General features: G+C 40.9%; 1 protein-coding gene across 7 annotated transcripts in view; it reads right to left on the minus strand.

Annotated features, from left to right (window-relative positions):
• Positions 1–27,870, minus strand: part of HIVEP2 (HIVEP zinc finger 2) — a 139,108-nt gene that overhangs the window by 68,462 nt on the left and 42,776 nt on the right. For 2 of the 7 annotated variants that reach the window (XM_039387377.1, XM_027751446.2), the window contains exon 1: positions 16,832–16,966. The exons of 4 other annotated variants lie outside the window; for them this stretch is intronic. The gene's annotated coding sequence lies outside the window, so the exon portion shown is untranslated. Of the gene's footprint in view, positions 1–12,779; positions 12,921–16,831; positions 16,967–27,870 lie in introns of those variants that run through there. One more of the 7 variants, XM_039387374.1, reaches the window with a different exon arrangement.

The raw sequence follows: 27,870 nt of genomic DNA on the forward strand, positions 1-27,870 counted from the left end.
AGGACGTCCAGGAGCACAGGAGAAGCCAGTGGCCTCCTTATGCTTACAGGCCTGGAGTGACACACCGTGTGTGCAAGGCATGTGCCATTAAACGCCCATCTCTCCTAACTCTACCAAAGCCTAACACAGACCCTTCTGAGTGATGTCTGAGCAACCCATAAAGACAGACTGGGGTGATCAAGTTCTCCATCTGTGACAGAATATCCATGCCAGTTTCAATACCCAAGTACGGGCAACTACTTCCACAGCTGTGGATTTAAAATACAGTATTCATTTGGTATACCATTATACCATAATGTTATCTGGGACTTAAAATCAATTATTTGCCTGTAACATAAAACAAGTCCATTTTCCCAATGAAAATACATGCCTAAAAAGAGTGGTAAAGATGGGGCTCTCACATGTGAAGACGAGACTTATTTTCCTCTGTTTTGACAAAAAGACTGGTGGACCACGTCTGAAGGGCTCACTCCACTGTTACTTCTAAGAGCTGCAATATAATACTCATCCAACGTGTTTTCAGAATCAGTACAAGGATGGTTTGCATTTCCTAGTTTTTCATTGTTTCAACACAGAGAGGACACTGCTGCTGGGATTGCCTTTGCCTAATGTCAGCATGAGAAGCTGAAAATACAGATTACAATAGCATGGCATGAGCAATTTCTATATTAAAGAGAGAGTTGTAAAGTCTGATACAAACAGACAAGCGTTATGTTTTCCAACCTGCAGCTCAGTAGATAGGCTTATTGACCATAAAATGATTTACGTAATCCAACTTGTATGAAGTCATGTAAGACCTTGCTTATGCCACTACCTTTTATATATATATATATATAAAAAAAAATTTTCCCCCAGATAACTGTCAAGTTACATTCCTTATATAATGCTGCTGCAGTGCTAACCTGAAGCATAATGACTGTGCTCATTACAGGGTTATTATGAGTTCTGGGATGAAGAGCTGTCAATAATTTTATTTTCTCCATATAAGGTAAAACATTGTCGTTGTTGCAAAGGGAATCCCAGTTATATCTGTTTGAAACTTTAATTACAGTAATAAACAGATTAAGAGAGGTAACCACAGGTCTCTCTCCAGGAAGGCACATAAGCCCGTATCTCGGGATTTGCAGGACAGGGAAAAGGGATGCTGCAATCTCGGGCATCTCAGCTGCTGGATCAAGCCTTAGTGTACAGTTGTCTTCATCTTTGTACTGAAGATAGTACACAGTACTGCACTGCTCATGGCCAAATAGATTCAATGTTTTCTGCATAAAACATATAATACCTATACACAGTACATTGTCTTGATTGTTCAGCCTAGCTTTTCTTTATTTTTTTTGTCATTTTTGCTGTCAATTCAGTGCAGCCTGTTACAGACTGTGAAAGGAAATGGCCTTCAGCAGGGAGTTATATTCCAATCGCACAATCTCAATTTCTTCCAGAAAAAGAGATATTGAACTGTTTCTCCAGTTTTCAGGTAAGTCAGGTCCAACTTTCAGATGCTGCCCTCAGGTTGTGTTTATGTTTTGCCAATGACTTCCTATTTAATATACTGCAAGATAAACCGATACCTGTGCAGTTAGGTTCCAAATATGTTACATTCGATAATGACAGTGCAAGTAGGTAAGTAGCTAACTTCTTCCTGTCCATTTATACAGAAGGTTCTTTCTTTTTGGGCATCTTTTCTTTTAAAGACTTTCGATCTAAAGGTCTTTTAAAGGCCTCACCTCTAGGGAACCAGCAAAGTGGCTTTTGTTGCTACAAATTCTTGTAGGAAAAAAGCATAGGTAATCCTTTCCCAGGATTCCACTTTATCCCTTACTGTCAGTATCCAGCTGAGTTTCAGAGTATACGGGAGATTCTGTTCAAAACCTTTACTGGTGTTTATCCTGGTTTGTTACTGATGTTTGCCTGCATTTCTATTCCCAAACACCAGTCAGGCCTTGTTCACCACAGACTGATGGATCAGTAGGAGATCATGAACCATTGCAATGCTCCCAGCAGCTGCCTCTTTGCCTAGTTTGTCTTTCTGTCCCCTAAAGCCTGTGGGCTACTTTGGTGCAGCCAGGGCTCAGGGCCCAGGCTGATGGATCAGACTGCCCTGCTATCTAAAAGAGAGGTTTTGATGACTAATGTTCAGGTGTAAAGGTCACTAAGGCTGAAATTCAAATCCCATAAACAACATGAAATGCAGGCAAGTCTATTTCAGTGTGTGTATTATCAGAGCTTTTCATTTTTTAGCAAACTAGGAAAAGAAATTCCAGCTTTAGGACTTCTGCTCCATCCAGTTCATCTGCCTGCTCCAGGCAGTACATCTGCTGCAGCAAAATACAAACCAGATATGATGAGATAGCCCTGTTTCACAAGCTCACTAATATAATGCACTTCCACTTCTTAGGCTGCAGCCCACAGCCTGCCACCTTGCAGAGCCTCCTCCTGACCCCAGTCCCAGCATTTTTACCCTCCACTGTCAGACAAGTAACACAAATTTACAGCTGGAGGTAGGAGAATGGTTGCAAAGAAAGAGCAAACCTTCTCATGCCCACACTGTCCCTATACATCCCTAGTGCCACCCACAGCCTCCCCTTTGGGCTCAGCCCCTGCCTCCACTAGCCCCCAGTCCCTTTTTCTTGGACCAGCACAGGCTCCACTCCTCACCTGAGATGCTGAGGAGTGTCAACCAAGAGTCTGCTGCTGCACAATCCACCCCAAACCATAACTCTAAATGTATCTTCCAATTCTACTCATGTATTTATAGGCCCCTGCATGGGAACAAATTATACTTTCAAAAATATTACAGGAAAATGCTGCAAATGATTGTCATAAAAAACCTCCATCATAATTTCATTAAAAATTAACAAAAAGAAAGCATTAGTGTTGTCCTGCCAACTGGGGGTTGGGAGTGTCTCACATTATTAAATTGAGAAGGGCAGCAATGGAAAGCCTTTTTAGATTGGTGTTTCCATTCCTTCCTCTTTTGCTTGGTTCAGAAGTCCTGCATAATTAATACTGTAGTACTTAATAAATGCTTATGAACCTACTACTTCTCTGCTCTTTCCATTTAATTAGGTGATTGACTTCAGGCATACTATAAATTATAATGACAATTTAATTACTTTTTTAATGTGCACACTTAAAAGATTTATAAACAGGAATAGAGTACCACAGTGCACTGAAAATTAGAAATACCATGAACTGGAGAACAGCACAAAGTAATGCCATCTAAAGTATCTCCTCAGTGTCTGAGCACCTGCAATGTCTGGGAGATAAGGTATTTAAAGTGTCTGGTACAACTCCAGAGAATTTTGTATTTCTAGCTGAATGCTCATGTATGCCTCTTTTAACTTTCTGTTCCAGCATTTGTGTATCTCACTTGGCTTCATGGCAAGAACATAAGAAGTTTCCAAGGACAAGTCGGGCTGTGGACTTCAGCATCTCTTAGGTAAAGTGTTCACAAAAAGTGGAAGACCCTTTCTCGTCTTTGAAACAAGTCATAAAACTTCTGCATCATTTCATCATAACACAGCCACTGTTAAAATTTGCAGGGGGCCAAAATCTCCTACGATATTCCAGTTGGCACAGGCAAACCGCCAAGACTATGGATTTCATCATCTCATGAGCAGACCCTTCCTAGTCAGGAGACAGAAATGTCTGAGAATATTTCACACTATCAGCACCACATACTATAACAATCCAAGTTAACTCTTCTGATATTGTTGTTATGCCATCTAGGACTCATTCCCCTGTTACTTACAGGAATTCAAAAGCTAAGAGAATTGCATATATAACAAACTGAATAAGAATCAGATCCTGGTTTTCACTTCAAACCACTGCTCAAAAAAGTACATTTGCTAAACTAAAAATTATCTTTCTAAATTTAAATAGTTTAAGATAGTAAAAGAAGAGTTAACCTACCTAATTAACCTACCTAAATGACCAGACACTTCCAACTCCTGTCATTGAAAACAAAGAAATCATCTCTATTTTCTACAAGTTACCCGTCATCAACAGAGAGAGATGACAGCATACAATAACATCACACTGTATGTTATACTGGTTAAAATTTCTCAGGTAAAAAAGTCATTAAAATTTGGGCTAGAGGAGACACTTTCCCATCTGGGAGCTGAATCTGGTTTGGTGTGACTATTCCTGCCTGTTAATTTAGCAGTACAGAGTATAACTCTACATTCTTAGCATACTTACTGGCATCTCTCTAACCACAACTGCTTACAGAGAGGGAAAAGAAAAAGACTGGGCAATTCACAGTGTGCTAAAAAATTATGGGCAATTCAGCATTTTAAGCATCATCTATCAACAGTGTTGAATAGTCAAAAGGGAAATAAATTTAAATATCTCACCAAGGCAAATGCTGTGATTGTATCTGGTTTTCCTTTTTAATATAGAAAAAAAATTAATCCCAGACGCTCCTCTCATTCACTCCCAACGAAGCTGAGTGGAAAGCAAATCAAATCCACAGCTTCTTCATGTGTTTGCCTACCTTGGCCAGCACAGAGCAGGGCCAGAAAAGCTATAGGTAAAAGAGAAAACACCAGGAGGCTGAGCAGTGCGGTGAATCACAGGGAGCCACTTTGTCTGCAGCTTCCGTTCTCCGAGGAGCTGTGCAGGGCTGAAACAATGGTTCTCCTATGAAGCTGCATCTCATCTACCTCATCTACAGTCAGTGATGAATGATGGGTCAAGAGGGCAGCAGACTTTGGGTGCACAACCCTTAAATACTGTATCAAAGATGGCAAAAGGCCATGTGCTTCAATAATACGGCAAATACTTCCTTTTGCTGTATAGCAGACAAATTCCTTCCTCTCTGCTGGCTCAATCTGCAGCTTTTGGTTCACGGCTCAGAGTATGTGCAAGTTCTGTATTCGCAAAACATACATGTAAAAAAGCTGCGTTTTTATTCCTGAGACCATTCAACTGTAAACATTCTCACAGAAATGAAAAGTCAGCCCTGTCTGTGCTGAAATCCTATGCTTTCATAAATATGCAGTTCTAGGGGTTTATGGGGTTCATAGACAATAAAAGAAGGCACATTTCACTCATTTGTGAAACTGCATAGTAAGAATCGAAAAAATTGTAAAACTGTGTAACTCATCCAAACTTTTCATACTGGGTTTTTCTCCTGAAAGAAAATTTTACTGACTTGATAGAAAAGTTCCATAAAAACATAAATTTTGTCCCTGGTTTAAATGAAGAGTAATGAAAGTAATAGGCCTTGTGATATAACAAAATACTCCATTACTAACAGTTTGATAGTATTGTGCTACCCAATTTAACAAGACATACAAGATGAGTTGGAATACCTTCATGACATCAAAATATCTTTATGCAAAATAAAACTGAAGCAATATTTAAATGTTCTGAAGTAAGATGTCTTACTGCCTAAGAGTTGTCAAGTGTTTGTCCCAGTTTAGAGAAGTAAAGTATTTCAGAACCTTCTGCCATTTAAATTTTCTTCCAACTAGTTTTGTCTTCTATTACTCCTTAGCTGCTTCTCTGTATCTTTCTCTAGATATGTTTAAAACTGCTCTGAATTTGACAACATAACTTAATGCTCCAACAGGACAGAAAACTGTGGGCTCATGCCTGGTTTCTAAAGGAAGTGGCAGAAAGCAATCTCCAAAAAAACCTCCAAATCAGCTGTGACCATTTCAGCTCACCAAAGCATCAGCAACAGAAGACGACCACTTAGGTGCCCACCCATTCACTAAGCACTAGAAGTCAAGGTAACCCTGTAATTTTGGAATCATTGTTTAATGGCAACAGCACTTAATACTGGAACATAACTTTCCCATTTTGGAGACTTTGAGGATTTGGTTCACATCAAAATGCTGAAGCGACCAGTACAGGTTTTCTAGCAGTGCCATGTGGGCAGTGAGGCAGCGAGCTGTGCCATCCCACCGCCCATCTTGCAGTGACATGGAAAACCTGCATCTCTAGCCTCCAGATGCGTTAGAGCAGGAGAAATGGGTGGTTTCTGTCTCAAAGATTTCACATTATTTTACACTACAGCAATGGATTTGCATTATTTCAATCAAATGATGCATTACAAATCTCACCATAGATTTTGAACTTAAACACTTCAGAACTGAGCAAAATAAATGGTGCATATGCTCAGAAAATGGAAGGTCTCAGGGCAGAGGTTATCTCAGCTTTCTTATAGCCCTGTTGAGCAGATTACAAGCAGGACTGTCATCTCTACTTCAATCAAGTGTAAATTTCAGATTAAAAATTAAGTGATTTTAATTGATAGCCATAATGTGTACTGAAAAGCTTCTAAAGCAATAATAGCTTTTCCACAAGCACTACCACACAGAAAGCAAATCAGCATGTAACTCTCCCTCTGAATATTTTCATTCCTTTTTCAGAGCATTAAACTAAAACTGGCACCAAACTGCATCACCTTTTTAATGCATTTTCCATCCAAACTGATAGGCACTTGAGGAGCCACAGTGATGTCCCAGAGAAAAACATATTCAATATAACTTTTCTGCTACACCCACCCCCAGTTGATGGCCCAGCACTCTGCTCCCTTTTATTCATCCAGGTGAGGAGAAGCTGACAGCTGGGGGAGGGAAGAGATTGGGAGCCATATGGAGCTAGAGTCAATTTTCAATAGGTATTTGTGAATAGATACAAAAGAGATAAATGCTGGCATGCATAAATTCATATTTTATCAATACCTATTTTGGTACTTACTGAGAGAGTAGTTTATTCCAAAAAAGGCTTTTAAAGGCAAACACCAGTTTAAAAGAAAATTCCAATCCTGACTTATTTCTTGCCACAACAAATCCAGGATCCAGATGGCATGAAGCAAGAGGAAGGAGCCCACTCACTAGGTTTATCTCCCAAAGCCAAAAGGGAAACCAGTGCAAATAACCAAGAACCCAAGAGAGATTCTCCAGGTCGCTGCCCAAAACAAGCCCCTCAGAAGCAGGGCTGCTCAAGCCAGGGTGGGTGACCAGCCTAGCACACAGAAGCATTGAGGGTCCACATCCAAGTTGATCATGTAGAGGGCAAGCAGAGCTGACAGTTTTGCATGCAGCATCTTGTAATAACAAAGGTTATCAAAATTACAAGATTTACTAGATTGGCTGCCTGTAATTGCTGCACCTACAAATGTTCAGTTTCACTTCTCAGACTTATTCAAATAATCCAGCCCACACAGGCCTGCAAACCTGAGCTGCAAGTCTGAATGTGAAAGGGGATTTATTAAAAAACTGCTGGTGCATCTGACCATGACAAAGTGCTAAAAAATAAAAAAGTAGTGAAATGCACTGAACATTTCTGAACCCCAGATTATGTTTGGCCCAGATCCAGTGGACATGTTCGATTTCCACTGACTCCCCTATTACAGACTGTTATCTCCCCAAACTGTGATCTAAGGCTAGGATCACAGGACAACAGAGCAAAAGTATCTGTAAGAGTCACTTATTCCATTAGTCAGAAATCAAAAATCAAAAGAGCCACTTGAAACACTAACGGAATGCAAAAACTCATCACTTCCTTCCAGAGCAGGGCAAAAGACCTTATTTGCAATTGTTGATCAGAACAATTCTGCCGTGGCAGAAAATTTCTGGCCTCTATTCACAGCTCTTAAATGGCTCTGTGCCTGGACTCGGGCAAATGATTTGAATTTTCTACGCTTTTTCAAAATCGTAATAAAAAACACCCACCTCACAGAATAGAGGTTTCATCAATGTTTCTAACTCACTCTCAGCTTCTTAAGTAGACAGTCCTGCAAAAGTGCAGAGCACCATTATTTAGATTTGATTTTCTTTTAAAAAAATTCATCCTGTCTTCCTGTCTATTACTTGGTTGGGTTTTTTATTTATTTTATTTTCCAGGTAGGAACAACTGTAGATGCAAAATCAGCATCTCTGCCTGGAGACTGGTCTCAGCCTTCTGCCTAATTCCTATGTGTACGTTGTATTTCTACATCTTCCACAATACATACCATGAGTCTACACACTGGTCAGTAGGACAAGCAATGCACATCCAAATCTGAATGCAAAACAAACAAAAAAAGTGGGTATTTTTAAGAACAAAATTCTTTCCTAAGAACCTCGTTTCTTCCTGGTCACACAGTCTGGGTACAACATGTAAGAAATGGCTTTCTAAGGCACCGTGGTGTCTTCTGAACCACTGCCATTACCCGAGAAAACCCCAGGAAGTGGTTTGGATGAGAAGTTGGATCCGACTTGCATAGGTATCAGCTGATGTCAGAATACACACAGCACAAAGCTCTAACAATATGGACATTGTGAAACCAGGAATAACCTTCTGTTATCTCCTGCAGTTTGGGAAATCATTTCTAACATGGTGACCACAGAGCTTAGGAACAAGTCAAACAGTTAATTATTCACTATTCTTCCTAATTAATCTCCACTTCAGGCCAAATCTTTGTATGCCTGTAATAACACGAAGATCTCCAGTGAAGGAAACAACAGCATGAGCCTTTGGACCTCCTTCTGCAAAGCAATTCATTTTTCCATAAACAGTTACTATTAAGCAAGGACAAAGCAACAAACCAGACAGCCATCTGTGTAAACCAATTTAAAAGGATGGTGACCTCATAACATTTTTCAAACTAACGCTCTCCATTTAACTTCTGCCACCCCGTCCTGCCCAGCAGAAGCTGGGTTCGAGCAGGTCCTCAGGTGAGTGCAGTGCTTCCACTTTAGGGAAAGCTGGTACTTTAAAGCCGCAGTGATTCAAACCCATGAAAAGACATTGTCAATGAAAATACCTCGGCATATATGGAAGCAGGATAACCTTAGAGGCTGCCCATGCTCCCAGAGGGTGTTGCCACAAAGGTCTGTGCTATGTTTGCCAGCTGAGCTTCCTAGAGGTATGAGGTCAAGCGAGCACAAAGGTTCAGGCCACGGATGGTAACACAATTCCTGCTGAAGCGTGTTCTTTCTTACAACCCAGAGAGAATCCGGAACAAGTACAGATAGCAAGCACATTGAAAAGAAGACAAACCTGACAGCATTAGAGCAAAACTTAGGAATCCAAGTACAGCGTAGCTATCCTGTATGCACCCAAGATGGCCACAGCATCCCCAGAGCCTTCGGCCTCTTTAGATTTGAATCCAATGAAGCTTCAGGCAAAACATGCAGAGTAAAATACCAAATAGAATACCTACAAAACAGGTGCAAGTAATAAACACCCAAGGACATCTCTTGCACAAGTTCACTTGCAGAACTGTCCTTTATTCCATTTACTAAAGTCAGTCAGAGCCACAGAAGAACTGAGAGCAGGGTGCATCAGATGACACCAAACCATTTGTAGTACACAAAGTTGTTTACAAAGGCATGTGGACTACAAACATTTCAGCATCAAAGAAAGTAACTGAAAGAAATGTATATTTTTTTGCATTTCCAAGCATCAGAACAACATAACATTTTATAAAGTGTATTTAAGTGGTGGAAGGAAGCATTTGTTTCTCCATTATATAAAGATGATGATTCCAATCCATATAGTGCAGACATGGTAAAAATTACCTCCCACAATACCTAGGTTTGTTACATAGACTCTTTTTTATTTAGCCTGCATTGTCAGAGGAACTTTATTGTTCCCCTGCCACAACGCCTGATGTTTGTGTGCCTGATAGTTGTGTTTGCTTTAAAATAATGGCTGAGACGAAGGTAACTTGCCCTTCTGACCCAGCGCGTAATTGTACAAGTGTTTGTGCAGTTATAATCCATTGTACACATAAAGTGACATTTCTCTAATTGGCATTTGCTGAACGCAAGGGCACCATCTGCAAATACAGTGGCTTTTTTATTGGCAACCTCTTTAATTATTTCACTCTTCCTAACACAGAATCTCCTTTCAGTTATTAGAGAAGAACAAACCGCTCCTCACCACAGCCACAGTAATACTATATATTTTTTATTACGTACCAGTGAATACTATTAAAGATTAGCCTTAAAAAACAGTGTGGTATTAACAGCTGTCCTGGGAATTTGTTCCAGAAAAGGGAACACTTCTGACCTTTGAGTCCATGTCTCAGTGCCTTTTCGAGATGCTTCAGAACAAAAGTTCAAGCAGCGTCTCCTTTCAGTTTGTCCCATCTCGTGGCGTGTAAAACTGAGGACAGAAATTCAAGAGAAGCCAGGCTGGTGCTGCGTTCTCTTGCCGTTACTTCTGCTGTGTCAGCTGATACTAGCACATGAGGCATATTTCTCTGCTTCCTTTGGTTTTGTCTTTCCTCGGTCACTGCTTTGAGTCTCTACCCAGCATCTCCACAGTTCTTCTGTGGCTGCCATGTTACATAAAAACTCAAAAATGGCTTAGGAAACATTTAAATCTGCGCTATCTTGGCAAGCAGTTAATCCTTGAAGCAAATGCTACTTACACAACAGAGTGCCTGCATTTCCTAGCCCGTTGTGGAGATGTCATGCCTCATCTCCTAAGGCTGGAAGGAATGCACAATGCTTCATAAAATAGCTCTGACTTTCCATTTCTACTATATAAGCATCTTGTTATCTGTTTTTATAGGGAGGGAAAATGGGAAAGGGAATTCCTGGAAGAGATTACAATTGTCAAACTAGCTTTTGATATCTTTTAAACAGCTGAAGCATTAATTTTTTGGCGGCACTGTCAAAAGTCTGTGAGGGCTTCCTGACTGCAGCGGAAGAAATAGTACATTTAGTTCAACTACAAGCTGTACTTTTAAAAAAATCCATATGAAAACAGACTCATTATTCATTTTTCTGTTAATATGTGGTTTTGCCCTTCAGTTTCAGTAATCTTTTTTGCAAGATCTTGCACTCTCAAGAAAGAACTGCAACTTAGAGCTAATGTTTTAATAAAATCTTGTTTACACTATAGTCAAACCAGAACAAACAAAATGAAGCTACAAATGACATTTTTATAGGAAGTCAAGAAGGAGATTCATGTGTCTGAATATTTGAGTTACAGTATGGTAGGCATGATTATTATTTCCTGTAAAGCCAAATTGTAGCTTTAAAGAAAGAAGGTTACCCTGGGAATAGAGCACGAATATGACTTGGGCCTCTAAAGAGCAGCTAGATATAAATACCTTACAATTTTAAAGCAAAACTCTCATCAAGTATTCTGAGAATTTTACAGTGGAGCAACAGAAAGATATGGCCATGAGAACCTTTCTGGAGTCTTCAAAATATCACCATTTTGAAATACTGCAATTGCCTCACTTTGTGGAAAATGGGACAAAAATTTTCATGAAGGTTTGCAGTGAGATAGGCAAGAAAATGACATTTTTTTAAAAGTGATCTTAGAATCCCCGAAATTAGATCAAAAAGGAAATTACCAAAGTCTATTAGATCATCTTGTACCCAAGGAAGAAAAATCTATGCAGTATATTTTACAGTATCTTGTCCAGGTCACTTTTGAGTTGCTCAAACTCATCAGTTCCTCTGGTTTCCATCAGGAGAACAGACTCTCAACATAATAATTTTTTTCCTGGTAGTTAAAAAAATACTCCTTTTGCTCATTTGCACCATTTTACTACTGTATACTTCTTTGAGACAGCTATTCCCTTCTAGGTGATCTTGGCTCTGGTGCTTACCACTGTGATATCTAATTTAATAGCAATCCAAGTATAAAATACTAAACTAAAAAAAGCAACTGACCTTCTGATTTGTAGCCTTGCTCCCTCTGTAAGCAGGGGCAAGCTTCTGATGGAATGAGACCTGAGCTCCTGGTCAAGAGGATGAAAAATCACCACCTCACATTCAAAGACAGGCTGTATTTCACCAGTGCATGGCCCTGAGTGGAGGATAAAGATCTACTAGCAAATCAGCCTCAAAGGTTCCTATTATCTTTACTCAGTGTGATGGTCCATGATTTGGTTAGACTGAGAAAATTTGGCTACTATTACTTTTCCCTGCATGTTAGCGGAAGGGTGTTTAATGAGTTTTCGTCTCCTACTTGTAATAAACCCATTTTTTTTTAATTCCCAAATTACAGACTTCCAGATTAGGATTTCTGGCTGGCCTTTGTATATGGAAATAGAATTCCCTGGAGGGAAGGAAGTTTCACGCTGCAGATTGATATCCTACCTCCCAAGCAAGGGACAGCAGATGTCACGACCTCATGGATAGATTTTGTATCTCCTCTGTCCCCGAACAAAAACAGTCATAAGCAGCACACAGAGCAATCCCCAAACATACATTCACTTCACAGCCTAAAAGAATAAATAAGTGTACAAGAAGAAAGCTGCAGAGAGTCCATCCTTTAGGATGTTGGAATAAGTTTGTGAAAACAAAATTACTACCTGAAAAGGAATTTCATTTTTTAACTTAGCTGCTATTATTTCTAACTAGCAGGGTAGCAAGTGACAATCATACTTGAGAAAAAGAAAGGCTGGATGAGTTTCTGGAAAACTTCTCAATGTTAAAGGCCTGTCTGCAGAGGAACAACGTCATGTCATGAAACTACAGACACTTGGCAAACTCCTCTGCAATCTTGAGTTAGTACCTTGTACTGCACTCATGTTATTAGTTATTGCCATATCATGTAAATCCTTCAGGACAGTACCATTTTTGAAGTACCCTTGTATTGTCAGGTGTCCTGACATTATCAAGGCTCCTGGGGATGTCAGTGTGTGGCATTTCTTTTTTGCTCCTTTACAGCAAGTTTCCAAGCCAATCTGAACACCATGCAAAAGGCCAGGATCTGCCTCAGGAAAAATTTAAATTGGGTTGGAAGGGAGCTTCTTCCCTCGCTGTCTCCTTGGAGTACAGGACCTCTTTACCCAGGATAACCCTGTCCCTTACCCACTCCTGTCCCAGTCTTCACGTAGGGCTTTGCATCTGAAAACAGGCGTCTGGTAGGGAGTGCTGGTGGTTGCAAGCAGATGGACAGGGACGCTGGGCTGAGTCACTGGCAGCACATCACTTGTTGAGCTGTTTGAGGTCCTGCAGGGAAAATGCTCACTTTGTGGCACTTACTTTGAGAAATACTGCCAAGAACAAAAATCACTACAAGAATTACTGCACTCTGTAGATACAGGAAGCAAAACAGGACATGAAGAAAAGACTTTGCCACAGTTTACAGGAGTTGGTGCTGGACTACTGACATATAGGAGGTACTTTCCCATCTGCCACAGTACACAGATTACACTTGCAGTATATTCCTTCTCTCTTCTTCCCCACGTGCAAACAAATGGGTGGATTCCTTTCAAAACTAACTCGATGTCATGTTTACACATCTATGAGCTTACTGACAACCTGGTCCTGGATCTCAACAGTCTTATGAAAGTCACTGGCCACTTGCAGGAAGGACTGAGCTGATGACTAAAGGTTTCAGGACCAAGGTCATCAAGCACAGAATGTACAGGAAGAGCTGAAGTGCTGACTCCATTCATTCATATCATTGTACACAGTAACATCAAAAAGATGGAAGGCTCTTCATTCATCAAGTCAATTGGATTTAAAAAATTATATACCACAAAAATGAAATAACAATACCTTTTCTCACTGTTCCAGCTTTTCTTTAGACTGTACTTTCACCGCCTTACTTTTCTTCCTCTTCGCTCTTTGTTACTCTGCTCACTACAAATATTAGCAATGTTTATGAGTAACTCCTTATTTTTCCCTACAGAAAAGTAATGTCTAAATGCAGTGACAGCTAATTCTTATTTCCTCCATGATACCTGAATGAACAAAACCCAAACCAATGAAACTATCCAAGCTCTTCCTCACACAAACTGACCAAAATTGCCGTTTCCAAGTATCTAGGAACTGGTTCAATAATTTCAATGGGACTTTTTGGAAACACAAAGATCACCATGAGAGATTACATATTGCTAACTATAAAAAGATGATTTTGAACTAAAACAAACAAAAGATATCATGTGCCCTGAAGATGTGAAATCACTACTCTGACTCATATTTCAGAATATTTTTACAGCGTATAGCTGGCTCACAGTAGCAACATATATCTACTTGTGTTTATAATTTCATTAATGACTGAGCAGTCACTCTTCAAACAAAACAGTGCTGTCAAAAGGGAGTGCCATGGCAAGGTGAACTTTCTAATTTTTTTTTGCTGTTCTTTCCATCCCAGGGCACGTCTTTAGTCTCAAGACTATTTAAGTGCTGAGAGTACTTTGTCAAAATGATACAAAACTATTAAAAACCAATTCATTGTTATGACCCTCAACAAATACTCAACACTACAGCAGCTGTACGGAGTGTGCAGTCAAAGATTTAACAGGCGGGACAGAAATTAATTGTATTTAATCTTTTGAAAAAATTCAAAATGAAGCCCCTGATATTCCCATGTCAGATTCAGTCCCCATTTTTGCCTCCCAATTACGGTAATTACAGTCCTGTGCCCACTGGGAACTACTTGCACACTGAAACACCAACACACTTCGCTGGAGGAGGGTGAGGTTTGCCAATGGAGTTATTACAAGATGCAGCAGTGAATACTTTGACTTTCAGTGAATGTGCTGTATCCCTTGCTCCACAACTCCTAATTATTTTAACTAAACAGATGAGATATCTGGTTAGCCTATGTGCAGGGTGACTTCCAAGATTTTAGAGGTGGCCATTGAATAGGTGAAGGCTATTCTGAAAAAACAAGGCTTTAGCCACTGCAGTAAATGTTCCTCAATTCAAGTTGTGCCAGCAGAACTCAGTGCCTGCACTTAGTCACTGAAGGCAACAGTGTGTAGGCATATGGACCCAGGCATCCACAGGGCGTGACATCACTGCAGGGTCAGCACCTAAATTAAGTTTGTCCCCAACATGACACCTCTGTTGCAGCACACGAAGGTACCTACACACGCTGCCACATGTCAGTTTGGATTTCATCCCTCTGCCTCGGCCTCAGTGCCAAGCATCAGGAAACAGCAGGCAACTTGCCAACACTTTTTCTTAGAAAACGATGACCCTTTCTGGAAACGTTTTGAAGGCCTGCAGAGTCTTTCTGGAAAGGTAGTAATGCTGAGCTTTTGCACAAACACTGTAAATAAAACCTACTCTAAATACTATCACTATCCTAAAATATAATACCCCTAAAAATGGGGAGAAATTAGGTCAATATTGGCCAAAGGATATTGCTGTGTAGCCAGGCATAATGATTCCTAGAAAGCTGAGGTAAATAATAGATATAGCAGCATCAGCCAGTTAGCAAACTTCACATTTTCAAAGCACATGCCAGGAAAATCCACTGATTTTTAATGCAAATGACTCAAGATTCATCAAATATTTTTGTGCTTAAGCTTTTACAGATTTTGAGTTATATAATTAGTTTGTCATGATCAAAAAGTCTTACTGAAGTAACTGAAAAAAATAGAAATAAAGGAAACATATAGGAATTCTATAAGGAATTACAGAAATTAAGTAAATCACAGTTCAATGAAAACCTTTCCATTCCCTCCTTTCCCTTCACCTTCCAAGCCTCTTTTAAATTGCAGCTTCTCTTCCTACTGCTTTTGCCAAATGGAATTCTTAACCAGCACTCAATTGTGCAGATCAGATGAGGAAACTCACTTCATACCCAGTGCATTTGTTGGACCAGGATCAGTCTGAAAGGAATAGAAAGGTATACACAACCCATACAGCTGAGAACGAGCCCATCCACGCTATGACAACACACACCTGTAAGTACAGTGTCAACAAAGGCAAAGACATGGGTTAACTGGCTCCTGCAGGAAGCCTGGTTTCATTCATTAATAGAGACATACGGGTAAGTTAAAATGAAGCTCCTGTTTTCCCTCTGAAGCTTTTCAAGTCTCAAAATCTCACACAAAACCCAATCTGCTGTCACCTCAATGAAAAACAATAGTAGGTACTCAAATAAGTAAGACCTGCATGAGAGTTCACAAGCCCAGCTTGTGTAGAAGGCCACCTGCCAACAGGAAGAAGTGGTGAGGAAGAATTCGGATCCAGCTGCTATCCTCCCTCAGCCAAACAATGCTGCGCGATAAACAGCATTAAGGATTTTTTTTTTTTAATCATCAATCACACTGGGAGTATCCATGTCTGTCATTTTTTCTCCCTGGTTGCCAGGAGAAGGGCTTGAGAGACTTCTGAGCACAAGTTCACAGAGAGCTGATCTCCTGTTTCCCATCACAGCTGTATCAAAGGGATTGAGACAGGAAGAATAAGAGGGAAAGAAGAAGAAATGACAAAGTACCTTGCCGTACTGAGTCGAGCTGCTAAATTCATCACAGGTAACACAAAAAATCCTGTAGCTGTCTTGCAGCCCCATTTCGCCTGTCAGCTTCTGACAGAAAGGCAGAGTGGACAGAGAAAGAGGGGATAACAGCGTCTGCAGTCCTTCTTTTCTTAATATGAAGTACTGAACACTAGGAAATTAACTACGACTGCATGCTCAGTGGGTCACTGTGGCAGGTGCAACTTAACCTTAAGACCATGTAGCCTACTGCACCTTCAGATTCAGCCCAGGCAGCACCTGGGTGAAGCACTCCAATAAATCCACTCGCCGCTGACAGTCGGTAACAAAAAGGGTTAAAAAACCAACCACACTGCAGCTGAAAATTCCACAGCATTTCCCTCCGCAGAGCTGCAAACAGCGTGTCTCCCTGGGATAAAATGAACCGACAAACTGCCCTAAAGATCAGCCAGTTAAACACATTGAAACGCCACTGCCACCGGCGGACACGGATGGCTGGAGAGCTCGGGAGAGAGCATCACGGTCGCTCGACGCTCCTCCGGCGCGGCCACTTCCTTGGCGTCCGGGAATCGCACCTTACGGCTACACGTCGGCGCCGGATTCACCGCCTTGCAGACGAGGAACCCCCCTCTCCTTCCTCCCCGCCTCAGCCCCCGGTGAACACCCAGTATCTGGGTACTACCTGCGTTTATCAGCAGAGCCATCCCGTGTCTTCAGTCATTCAAGGAATTTAACAGCCTGGAAATTCCTGTTGTCCATTATTTGAGGTCACAGATAAAAGCTAAACAGCAGCCGTGACTCCCATCAATCATAAGTCACTCACTGATAGAGCGTATGGTAGGAGACCTACTGATGTAAGCTAGTCACCAGAGAAAATACCCACTGATGACGCATATCCAGGCACAAAAATAGTTACAGGGCCCCCAAAGGGATTATTCAACAGCCTACATTTAGATATTCCTTCAAGAGACCCGCAGTCAATTTGCTGCTATTAGTTGGCTGGGGAACATTGAAGTTTAAGTTTCCTCAGCAGACATAACCACAAATAGCTGGTTTAAATAAGCTACTGCAATTACAAGCTGTTTTGTAAATTTTAACACTGCATTATAGCGATTAAGTCTAAACAGAACCACTGGCTAAAATAATGCTGTATAGCCTCTGCCCTTAGTGTTTACCAATTCCTTCTGCATATTAGTCAGCAATGAAAAGAACAATTTAAAATTGATTCACAAATGCTTAAACTAAGTTCCTTGTGCTACCCTAAAGAAATGGATTTTTTTCTAAAAAAAACCCCAAACCAATATATGTGAAATGCTGTGGGATATTTGGTGATGCTTAAATGTTATCTGGATGGCTTTTTGCCTTAACTTTTATCCTTCTTTGCTATTTGCCTCTCTACTACACAAAAAGAAAAATACCTAAATAGTTAATCTTTCTTGCACAAATCAAAACCATGTAAAGGTAAGTTACTGACACCATGCAAAACCACCATGCACCTGCTTTGAGCAGGGTCTGGGAAGAGAATCCCCAGAAATCCCTTCTAGCCTAAGTTACTCTGCAATTCTGTGCAACTGGATTTTTTGGCATTAAAAACATAATCCTCTAAATTAACCAATCAACTGGTAATCCTACAATATTCCTGTCCCCTTCAACAGTTTCAGGTTCCTTCTCATGCCCTCACAGCAACAAAACTTACTAGGATATAGCTGAGCCTACTAACACCGCTGATCACAAAACACTGACTGTGCAGTTCTGGCAATATTAAAAACTTTATTTTTTAAAATATCTGATTTTAACATCCAAGTTCTCTTTTCAGAAGCAATTTTGGTGCTTAGGAGTCTAAAATTTACTTACTTTTTATTGCATATTTAAAATATAAATATAGGGAAGTATTTTATGGCTCTGATGCCTATTTCATCGACATATTTCTGGAAAGCATTACCTAGCCAAACAAACACTCAAGGATTTATAGTGTTTACTCTGTAAAGCAGGAGAAAGAAATGTCCCAGGGTACAAACTTCTACCTCGCTTTCTTCATCTGTGATAACATTATTAAAAATAACACCAAAAATTATTTTTAGCACAACTGTTTCGCAAAGCCCTCATGTTTCTCTCATGCATCCATATGCTGGCAGTCCACATGGCCTAATTTAACAGCCCTAAGAAGAAATATTGGTGCCCTCTAGCTGATCAAACTCACCAATTTCCTGCAGACACCTAGCACCAGTCTCTTTTCTCACCTGACATTCCCATGTCTTTCACTGGTGCCCACGCAATGCAAGCTCTGGAATAAAACAATCCACTTTCTACAGAAGATGCAGGAATCAAAACATTGAAATCCCTTAGTGCTCTCAACTCTAGGAGCTCTTACAATAGCATAAGTGTCATGAAAAATTGGAGAGGTGTAACTGCGTACGATACCACCTTACCAAGAACCAGTGAAGCATCTAAATATACTTTGTAGCCTGCAAATTCCACGGGAAAATACAACCTGAAATTTCACATGAAACACAGAGTCCCTCACCTGTTTAGAAGCAAGTATTATAATTCCCCTTTCATCAGGAGCCTTTAAAAAAGCTTATAAGCCGTATATTATGTTCTGCCACACATTCTGAAGTTCATGTAACATTAGTCAATGATGGATCAATTTCGCAACTCAGAGCTCAGGACTGCCCTTCTGCCATCACAGAAGCCTGAGCAAGCGGGGAGAGCTTGACTCTTCTTTCACTCTGACATCAGTCAAAGGGATGGACTCCCCGTTCCACCCACCATGTTCCCATCCCCTCCCCCTCAGCCCTTCTCCTGGAGACTGTATCAGGTACCACTGACCTCAGGGTCACAGCGTACAGGGCCACATCACCTCACCGCTGCATGGCTATAGCAGGGACATCCCTGTTACGTCTTCAAAGCTATGAAAACCTCAAGGCAGGGATGCTAACACATACTTTGGACACTGTCATTAGTGTGACAGATGAGGTCAATGAAACAGTGTCCAAACCCCAAACAGGAGATCTCTGGGCTGGAGGAAAATCCCTGCTGAGGAAGAGCTGGCCCAGGAAATGCTGTGCCTGTGGTGGCAGACAGCTGCCAGAACAGCTCTTTGGCACCTTTACCAGCAGGTGCATCTGCTCTAAGGCACACCAGTGGCCATCAGCTGCTCAAAAGGATGCAAGAGAAGGGGAGGCTGCATGGAAAGCAGGTTTAAAGCAGGCTTCAAGCTCTGTTCTCTCGCTTCTTGTCCATCTAAAAGAGGTAGAGGTTGGCTGGAGCTGGCTGTCTCCATGCATTTAGTTAAAGCCATAAACATCTATGGACATCTCTAGATAACCCTATCAACCATTAATCACATTAAACATAAAGGGGAAACCAAGATCTAAGCTAAACATAAATATTGTGAGATAGACTAACTTTTAGGGTTGCATTCATAATGCTCAGAAGGTCTGTTTAAACCTTGATTGGGAAAAAGCATATACCCTCTTATTTCTGTGTTTGAACAGCAATTGTAAAGCAGAAACTCCTCAAACATTTGTCAAGCATCATGCTGATCCTGCAACATCCTGCTGCCTTTGGAAAGTTAACTTCTCATATGCCATCTGCCTGTTGAAAGACAGAATGGGTTAATCACAGTGGCCAGGCACTTTGTAAGGGTCCTAGGGCTCCATTTCTCTGGTACATTACTACAACATTACAGCTAATGTTCCTTTTATACACACCTCCAGGAAAAGCATGCCACAAACTCGGTCAATACTCATTAAGGGGTTGCAATCCAAATCTCTACATCAATTAAAGATGAAGGGCTTATTTGAACAAGGAATAGTCAAAACTCTTTTGTTCGCATAAAACAGGCATTTTACTCCATTTGGAAAGTGAAATGTTTGGCATAGTTCAGTTTTCTGCTTGCCTTTTTTTTTTTTTTTTTCCTACAACCAGCTGTTGGTTCTGTCACTTCTCACACAGGAGACCTAGAACAAGGCTGGTTTGTGCAACTTTTTTTCTGGAAGCCAACAGACTTCTCAAAAGCCTGGTTTCTTGAAACATAACGGAACCCAGCAAACTCTTGCATAGAATAGGTACAGATGTGGGAATGTGACAGATGGGCAGTGAAGGTGGTATCTATGGGGTAAAAGGAAATATGGTGGAAAAATGAGGATCTGGTAGGAGCAGCTTTTTGCTGTTTCCAGTAGTAAAAATGTGTTGCTTTTCAATACAAGGAAAAATAATGAAAACAGGTAAAGGACAGAACAGGAATCACAGCGGTAACTAAATATTCCCATCTAAATAAATATTAAAGAATATAGAGACGTCCTGTTACAACAAAGCTTCATGATAGCTTTAAAAATGCAGAATTTGAAGTAGCAAGCTGATGAATTATCTCTTACTGGCCCAGGAGCATCAATTTGGAATATACATTAATGTCGTGTAGGAATATTGTTTATGAAAAGTAAAGAGACTATGAGCTTTCCACATAGACAGTAAGAGAACACCTCAAATTAGCAAATTAATATTTAAAATTTCTACAATTTTTGGAAAAAGGTTCACTATTAGAAAATATTGGCTCACTGAGGATGGAATAGTATGGAGCATTTAGTCACTGTATCATACAACATTAGATAAATCAGAACACTGATGTCAGAAACATATATATAGTCCGCTGTTCTCCCTCTGCCAGCACATCAGTCTCTTAGGGCTTTTCTCCCATTGGCAAAACAGGTAATATTGATTATAACTGAAAAACAAAATTAAAATATTATAGAAGTACAGGCTCCTGAGACTACCTAATGATTTTTCTCTATTTGGAAGTAGGACTCTCATACCTCCCCTTGCATTCAAACACCCCTGAAGAAATCTAAGATGAGTAACAATGGATGGTGGTGGTGGGACTAGAGCTTATTTTAGATATAACTTGAAAGTCAGCATTTTTATTTTTGGAAATAAGTACGTTTGAAGTTAAATTTCAAATTGCCACTACCTGTTATATATTCTAAACTGGATACATTTGGTAGCATAGTTAACAGTAAATTACAGGGTTTATGTCAAAGTTTTAAAGCAAATAAAACCATAAAAGTAAAGAAAGCTGTTGCCTGAGCACCTGGAACCAGGTTTTCTTGAAAGAAGAAACTACTATTTGATAGCAATAGCCTCTCCTGTGTACTATCCTATTGTAAGATCTATTCTTTATCAAAATTCCTTCAAAATATTTCTAGAATATAGCAATGAAAAATAATATTAGTCTCAGTGGTCTGTTAATATCATATGTATGCCACTTGACTTGAAGGGAACAAATAAAGTTGGCGATCAAAACTTGACAGGTTTATTCTATATATTATCCTACAGTGCCTGCATTGGCAGATAGGGAAAGAGAAACTGATGTCATCTATCCTGACTTCCATAAGGTCTCTGACACAGCCTCACACAACATCTCTGTCTCTCTACATTGGAGAGATAAGGATTTGATGGATGGGACATTCAGTGGATAAGGAATTGGCTGGATGGCCACACCGAGAGTTGCAGTCAACTTCTCAATGTCCAAATGTATCTGTATCAAGTGGTATTCCTCAGGGATGCTTATTAGGACTGATTCTGTTCAATATCTTAATTAATGACATAGTGGAATTGAGTGCAGCCTCAGCAAGTTGCAGGATGGGGAATGAGGTGGTGTTCAGACACAGTATCTCTGCCACATCTTCCTCCTCAGGTGGAGGACTCCTCACAGTCCTTCCCTGTTCCAGTGCAGAGTCCCTCCCATGGGCGACAGCACAGGCTTCCCAGGGGGTCACAGCCTCTTTCAGGCATCCAAATGCTCCAGCATGGGGCCCTTCACAGGCTGCAGGTGGATATCTGATCCACTGTGGACCTTCATGGGTTTACCGTGCTTTGCCATAGTCTGCACCATGGGCTGCAGGGGAATCTGCACTGGTGCCTGGAGCAGCCTCCTGCCCCTCCTTCTTCACTAACTTAGGTGTCTGCAGAGTCATTGCTCTCACATATTCTCACTCCTCTCTTCTCTGCTTGCAATCGCTGTTGTGCAGCAACTTCTTTTCCTTCTTAAATCTGTTATCCCATAGATGCTATCACTGTTGCTGATGGGCTCAGCCTCAGCCAGCAGTGGAGCCATCTGGCATGGGCTCTATTGGACATGGGGAAGGCTTCTAGCAGTTTTTCAAAGAAGCCACACTTATAGCCCCTCACTACCAAAACCTTGCTACACAAACCCAATATATATTGGTAGATGAAAAATTGGGTATAACCCAGCAATGTGCACTTGCAGCCCAGAAGGCCAACTGCATCCTGTACTGCATCAAAAACAGTGACACTAGCAGGTCAAGGGATATGATTCTGCCCCTTTACTAGGCTCCTGTGAGACCCCACCTGGATACCATATCCAGTTCTGGTGACAACAAGTCAAATGTGGACCTGTTGGAGTAGGTCCAGAGGAAGGCCACAAAAATTTTCAGAGGAATGGAGCCCCTCTCCTATGAAGACAGGCTGAGAGACTTGGGATTGTTCAGCATGGAGAAGAAAGAGAAGGCTCTGGGGAGGCCTTATAGCACCTAAAAGGGACCTACAAGAGCACTGCAGAGGGACTTTTTACCATTACCTTGTAATGACATAACAAGGGTCAACAGTTTGGAACTGGAAGAGGGTAGGCTTAGATTGGATAGAAGGAAGAAATTCTTTTCTGTGAGGGTGGTGAGGCACTGCGGAACAGGTTTTCCAGAGGAGCTATGGATGCCCCATCCCTGGAAGTGTTCAAGGCAAGGTTGGATTGGGCTCTGAGTAACCTGGTTTAGTAGAAGGTATCCGTGCCCATGGCAGGAGGGTTGGAATCTAGATGATCTTAAAAGGTCCCTTGCAACCCAAACCATTTTATGACTGTATAACTCCAGTGCACAGAATTAGGAGTACCTCGAAGATACTGTAAAACAAAAATAAAAACAGTGACTGCAAACAGACTATTCTGAAATTACATTTATTTCAGTTTGATGCTTAATTGCAAATCTGCAAAAGCAATCTTTGATCATTCACAGGTACTATGAATAAAAAATTAATTCAGAACATATGCCCATTTCTAATTCCATCTGGAAAGGGAAACAGAAAGAGTGACTGGGGGTCACCAAAAATTGTGGAGCAAAAAAGGGTAGCATAGGAAACTCCACTGTCTTCACTTTTACCTTCTCCATTCCTGATTACTGTGATAATGTAACATCATATTTAAGGGTTAATAACCTCACATGTGCAAGACCTGATCTGCATGTTGAGGATGAAGTTTCATGCTTCAGCAAGGTCAGTCCAGCAGTGAGCTGCCACCCAAGAGGGGAAGATGCCACTTTGCTTCTTCCTTTTAATGCCAGCTGTGTGCTTCTGCCAGCTCTAGAGTTTGCCTTTGCCCATGGGGAGCCAATCCAAGGTTCTTACCCATCAGAAACCCCTGGCTGCCCAACAGCTCACTGGTTACCCAGTGGCCCAAACCAGCCCAGTGTGGGCTTAGACAAATAGCTGCAGAGGACAGGTAGCAGAAGCAGCCCCTCTGGGACATGAAACCACAGCCAGGACAGTGGGAAACCCTTCCTCAAATGCTTTGGTAGTGCTAGAGAATTCAGACCAAGGAAAAGAAAAGCCAGCTTTCAAAACTGAGAGATGCTTCAGACATTGATGCCAACAGTTTCAGCAAGGACCATCAGAGAGCCAGCAGGGCCTTGCAGGGGGAGGAGAGGGGAAGGAACACCCTATGCAAAGGAGAGAACCCCACCTTGGCTGCAGGCAGCCCGTCAGCTGGCCCCCACCACCAGTGCTTGTCAAAAAGGGAGATCACCCCGGAAGGTGTATTTAGCTCTATGTTGATTTGCTTATTAGGCCTGTTAAAAACAAAAAATTTGTCTGATGTTTCAGAAATGCCCATTCGTGATATTTTTTGAAACTCTTGTTCATTTTTTTCTCTTCATGTCAAAATACATAGTTTAAATCCATGAGCAGTTTCCTCTAAAAGAGGTGGCTTCTTTTCTTCTTGCTAGGTTTTTTCCTATTGCTCAACAATCAAAGAAAGCAAGGATTAAACTCAAAAAGTATTCTTAAAATTTGAATTTATTGAAAAAAGTACAATTACCAAATCACATTGCTTCATCTTTTATTGTTTTAAGCAGCACAGATAAAAATATGAAATCTTGTAGAGACTCTTCAGGGATTTCTGCTCAAATGACAGTTTCTCTTGTTAGTTATACTCAAATTCCTCTCTTCTTGGACTCCCTCAAACCACCAGCTCTACCTCTTATCTCTGGAATATGTTAAACTAAGAAAAAAGCATTATCTTGCTGACTTGGCATAAGAAGAGGGAGATTTCTCTCTTTGTTCTTAAGGGAATGCTTACTGAAATGAAAGGTTTTGGGTAGCTCAAGCTTACACACTCATAAATTTGATTCTTCTCTTACTGACATCTCCTTTTCTATGAAAAGTTCAAAAGTTCAGTTAGCAACAATCTGATGTCTTAGCTCGCTGCACAAGCCTCTGGGTTATTTAATCAAGAAATTAGATATCTACAACGCATGGTAATACATTCATTGGACTCATTATTATGAACTGTTGCTAATAAACAAAAATGCCAACATATACTTATTTATGATTGGAATTATTTAAGGTATATATATAAGCAGCCTATCTGTAAGAAGTTAGAGGCAATCTCTAAGAGACTTCCTGCTGCTGTGCTGCCAGTCTCTCGGAGCAACTGTGGCCATTCTGAATTAAATAAATAATTTACCCTGGAAGATTTCATTGAGTGCCAGACACAAGCATCAGGGCTGGATGGAAATAAATCACTGCCAGCAGCAAGCCAGTACTCCTTCCTAGAATCTACAGAAAACTGCTATTTCCCTACAGGAACATTTTGCATAACCATTCTGCACAGTTTAATTGATCTCTGCCATAGCATGGTAGTAAAACTCCCTCCATTTCTACATATTTAAAGGCAGTACTTCATGTTCTTTTGATTTCATTCTTCCCATATTTGGCTGGCTTTTTGCATCAGTTGTACAGCTTCTTGTATAGAATCATAATTTTAAAAATTTATTTATTTAAAATCTTCCTCAATACCACCTCATTATGTTGCTGACCCAAATCCATCCTTTAAAGTTTGCATGTTACTGCTCTGAATCTACAATCATCCCCTACTTTGCTTTTCACCATATTCCTATCAAACTCAAGTTACTTCCTTCTCTACCAACCTCCTTTTATCAGTACACATAAACTCAGCTTTTAATGTTTATCATTTGCTGCACTACACTGCTATTTAAGCATTTTCATAACTGAAGAAAAAAATGAGGAAAATTCCTACTTTGTACTGTGATGTCAATCTATTTTAAAATCCATTGCAAGATTCCACAATAAATATTATGGTGTGACTTCAATACCTGACAGCAGGGTAAACATCAGCAAATTTTCATGGCCAATCACAGGCATCTCAATTATTCGAATACTCTCTCAGTTAGCAAAAGGGCAGCCTGACTTACTGTATGGTCAATGTCTTTCTATGCACTAATGATTTTAGAAAATATAGACAGGATAAAGAAAGTTCTTGGGTGCTGCTTCATAGAAAATTTCTCTGTACATTTTTGCGTTGAAAATTAAGGATGTGAAGTGATTGTCCCTGTTCAGAACGGCTCAGGTATTTTGGGGATCTATGCTCATCACTACCTGCCCCATGCACTGGAACCAAAAAGTGAGCTCCTGGTCTCCCTGCCAGGTCAGTTTTCAGTTGCTATTCTCCAGTCTTTCAAAGAATTTGTTTTATCTAGCAAATATTTGGCAGTCAGCATATAACACTTCTAACGTAAAAAACATACCGATATTTCAAGGAAAAGCCAACCACCTCGACAGAGCTGCTCCACTGAGGAAACAATAACGGAAACGCATTCTTCTCTGCATACAGAGAAGAATTTACCCTAAAATACATAACTTCCCAAGTGCTACCGGTGTTTCACAGCTCCCAAAACTCTGCTCGACCACCTACCCACTTTTTGGCCAAGTGGCTGACCCAGAAAACCAGAAGAGAAACGGCAGCCACTGCAGGGAGGAAGAGGCAAGCACAGCTTGCAAACCAGCACACCACCTCGTGGGAAGGAGTCACTCACTGGGCACAGAGGGTCAGCCGCAGCTTGCCCTGGAATGGAGATGCAATGGGGGTGGGACCACAGAGGTCACAAGAAGAAAAGACAGGAAAGAAAGAGCACATCAAGGGAAAGAATTTTCTACTTCTTCCGCAGTTAACTCACCTAAATTTCATCCCTCCTCCTGGTTCCCCAGTTTCCAAAAATAACCTATACAAAGACAAGAACTGCAGAGGCAGAGAGCCTTAGAAGAGCTCCAGTTGGAAAACACAAAAAGGTGGCAAGGGAATTTATAACAAAAAAAAAAAAGATGTTCTTTTTGGAAAAGAACATCTTTTAGCATGGAGGCATATCAGCAGGGATGTAGGTCTATAGCTGGAACCAGCATCTGTGGGTTCTCAGGTGCTGGGGCTGGTGAGGCTGGGAGGCTGTTGAGTCTCTCCCCACGAGGCTGGCAATGCTTGGGCTGGTCTTGGTCCTTCCTGCCCTTATGTGTTGCAGCTCAACAAATGGTTCCTCTTTAGGGAACCCCACATTTTGTGTATCTGGTATCAGAAGATGTGTGACATTTTCCCTTAAAAGTAAAGGCACCTTAATGTGGAAAACCTCTCTTAATGACTAAGAGAGTCAACAGCAAATATTTGAACCCAAAGAATTCAGTTCCTCCCACATCAAAGCAACCTCTCAGAAAACTGATTATAGGCAAACTAAAAAAACAACTAGTGTGCCTATCAAAAGTAATTGTTTTGCTGTTGGAAAAGAATTAAAGACTCACAGGGCCTGAAGCTGAGGGTTAAATTTGATTCCTCATTGCTGGACTGGACAATGGGGTGAGAGAAGGAAAAAACTCTCCTCCTGCCTCGCAGAAATGGCTGTCCTGTTCACACCGCATTGTGGGAAGAGTGATTTATCTCTAACATCTGAGAAGCAAATTCAGGTACAGGTTGAGAGATTTGGGGTTACACAAACCGGCTCTCATAATTTCTACATCAAGCTGGCTTTGATTTCAGGTGTATTACAGTACCCCAAAGCCACATGCAATTTTTTGCTTCTGCTTTTCAGCACTGATCAAAATAAGCAAGTACCAACACATTTCTGCATAACTACAGTGAGATACAGGAATGTTCCTACTCACTCCATCAAAAATGGCAAGACTGTGGTCATTGTCAAAAGGTCTGTTTTCACCAACATTTCCTTCTTGTGCCTCTTCATCACTTGCTTTCTCTATAGTAGGAAAAATTATTACAGTCTCCAGATAAGCTCATGTCCCCATGCTTTTACCATGAAATACTACCACATACTGCAGAGAATCTCAGACAAAAGTGCCCAGAGAACCATTCCCCTTCTTGTATAACAAACTCACTGTTTAGAATGCACATTTCTCCACCTCTGCATATATTCGTTATCTCCTCACTGCATTTCAGTAATTACATTCTAAAAAGTCTGGAGAAAATTGGTAGCTGGGTCTGAGGAGGAAATCCAGACTGATGCTCCAAGCTCAGCCCTTGGGTGTTGCACAGCCATCATGGTGGTGAGCCAGGGTGCGAGCCTCTGACCCGAGGGGCAGCCTCAAGCCTCCTGCCTGCTGGCAGGAAGATACATGACGTGGCTGAGAAGTCCTAGG

Source organism: Pipra filicauda, unplaced genomic scaffold, assembly GCF_003945595.2.
Source record: "Pipra filicauda isolate LSUMZ 115617 unplaced genomic scaffold, ASM394559v2 scaffold55_size4083901_pilon, whole genome shotgun sequence".
Taxonomy (NCBI): Eukaryota; Metazoa; Chordata; class Aves; order Passeriformes; family Pipridae; genus Pipra; species Pipra filicauda.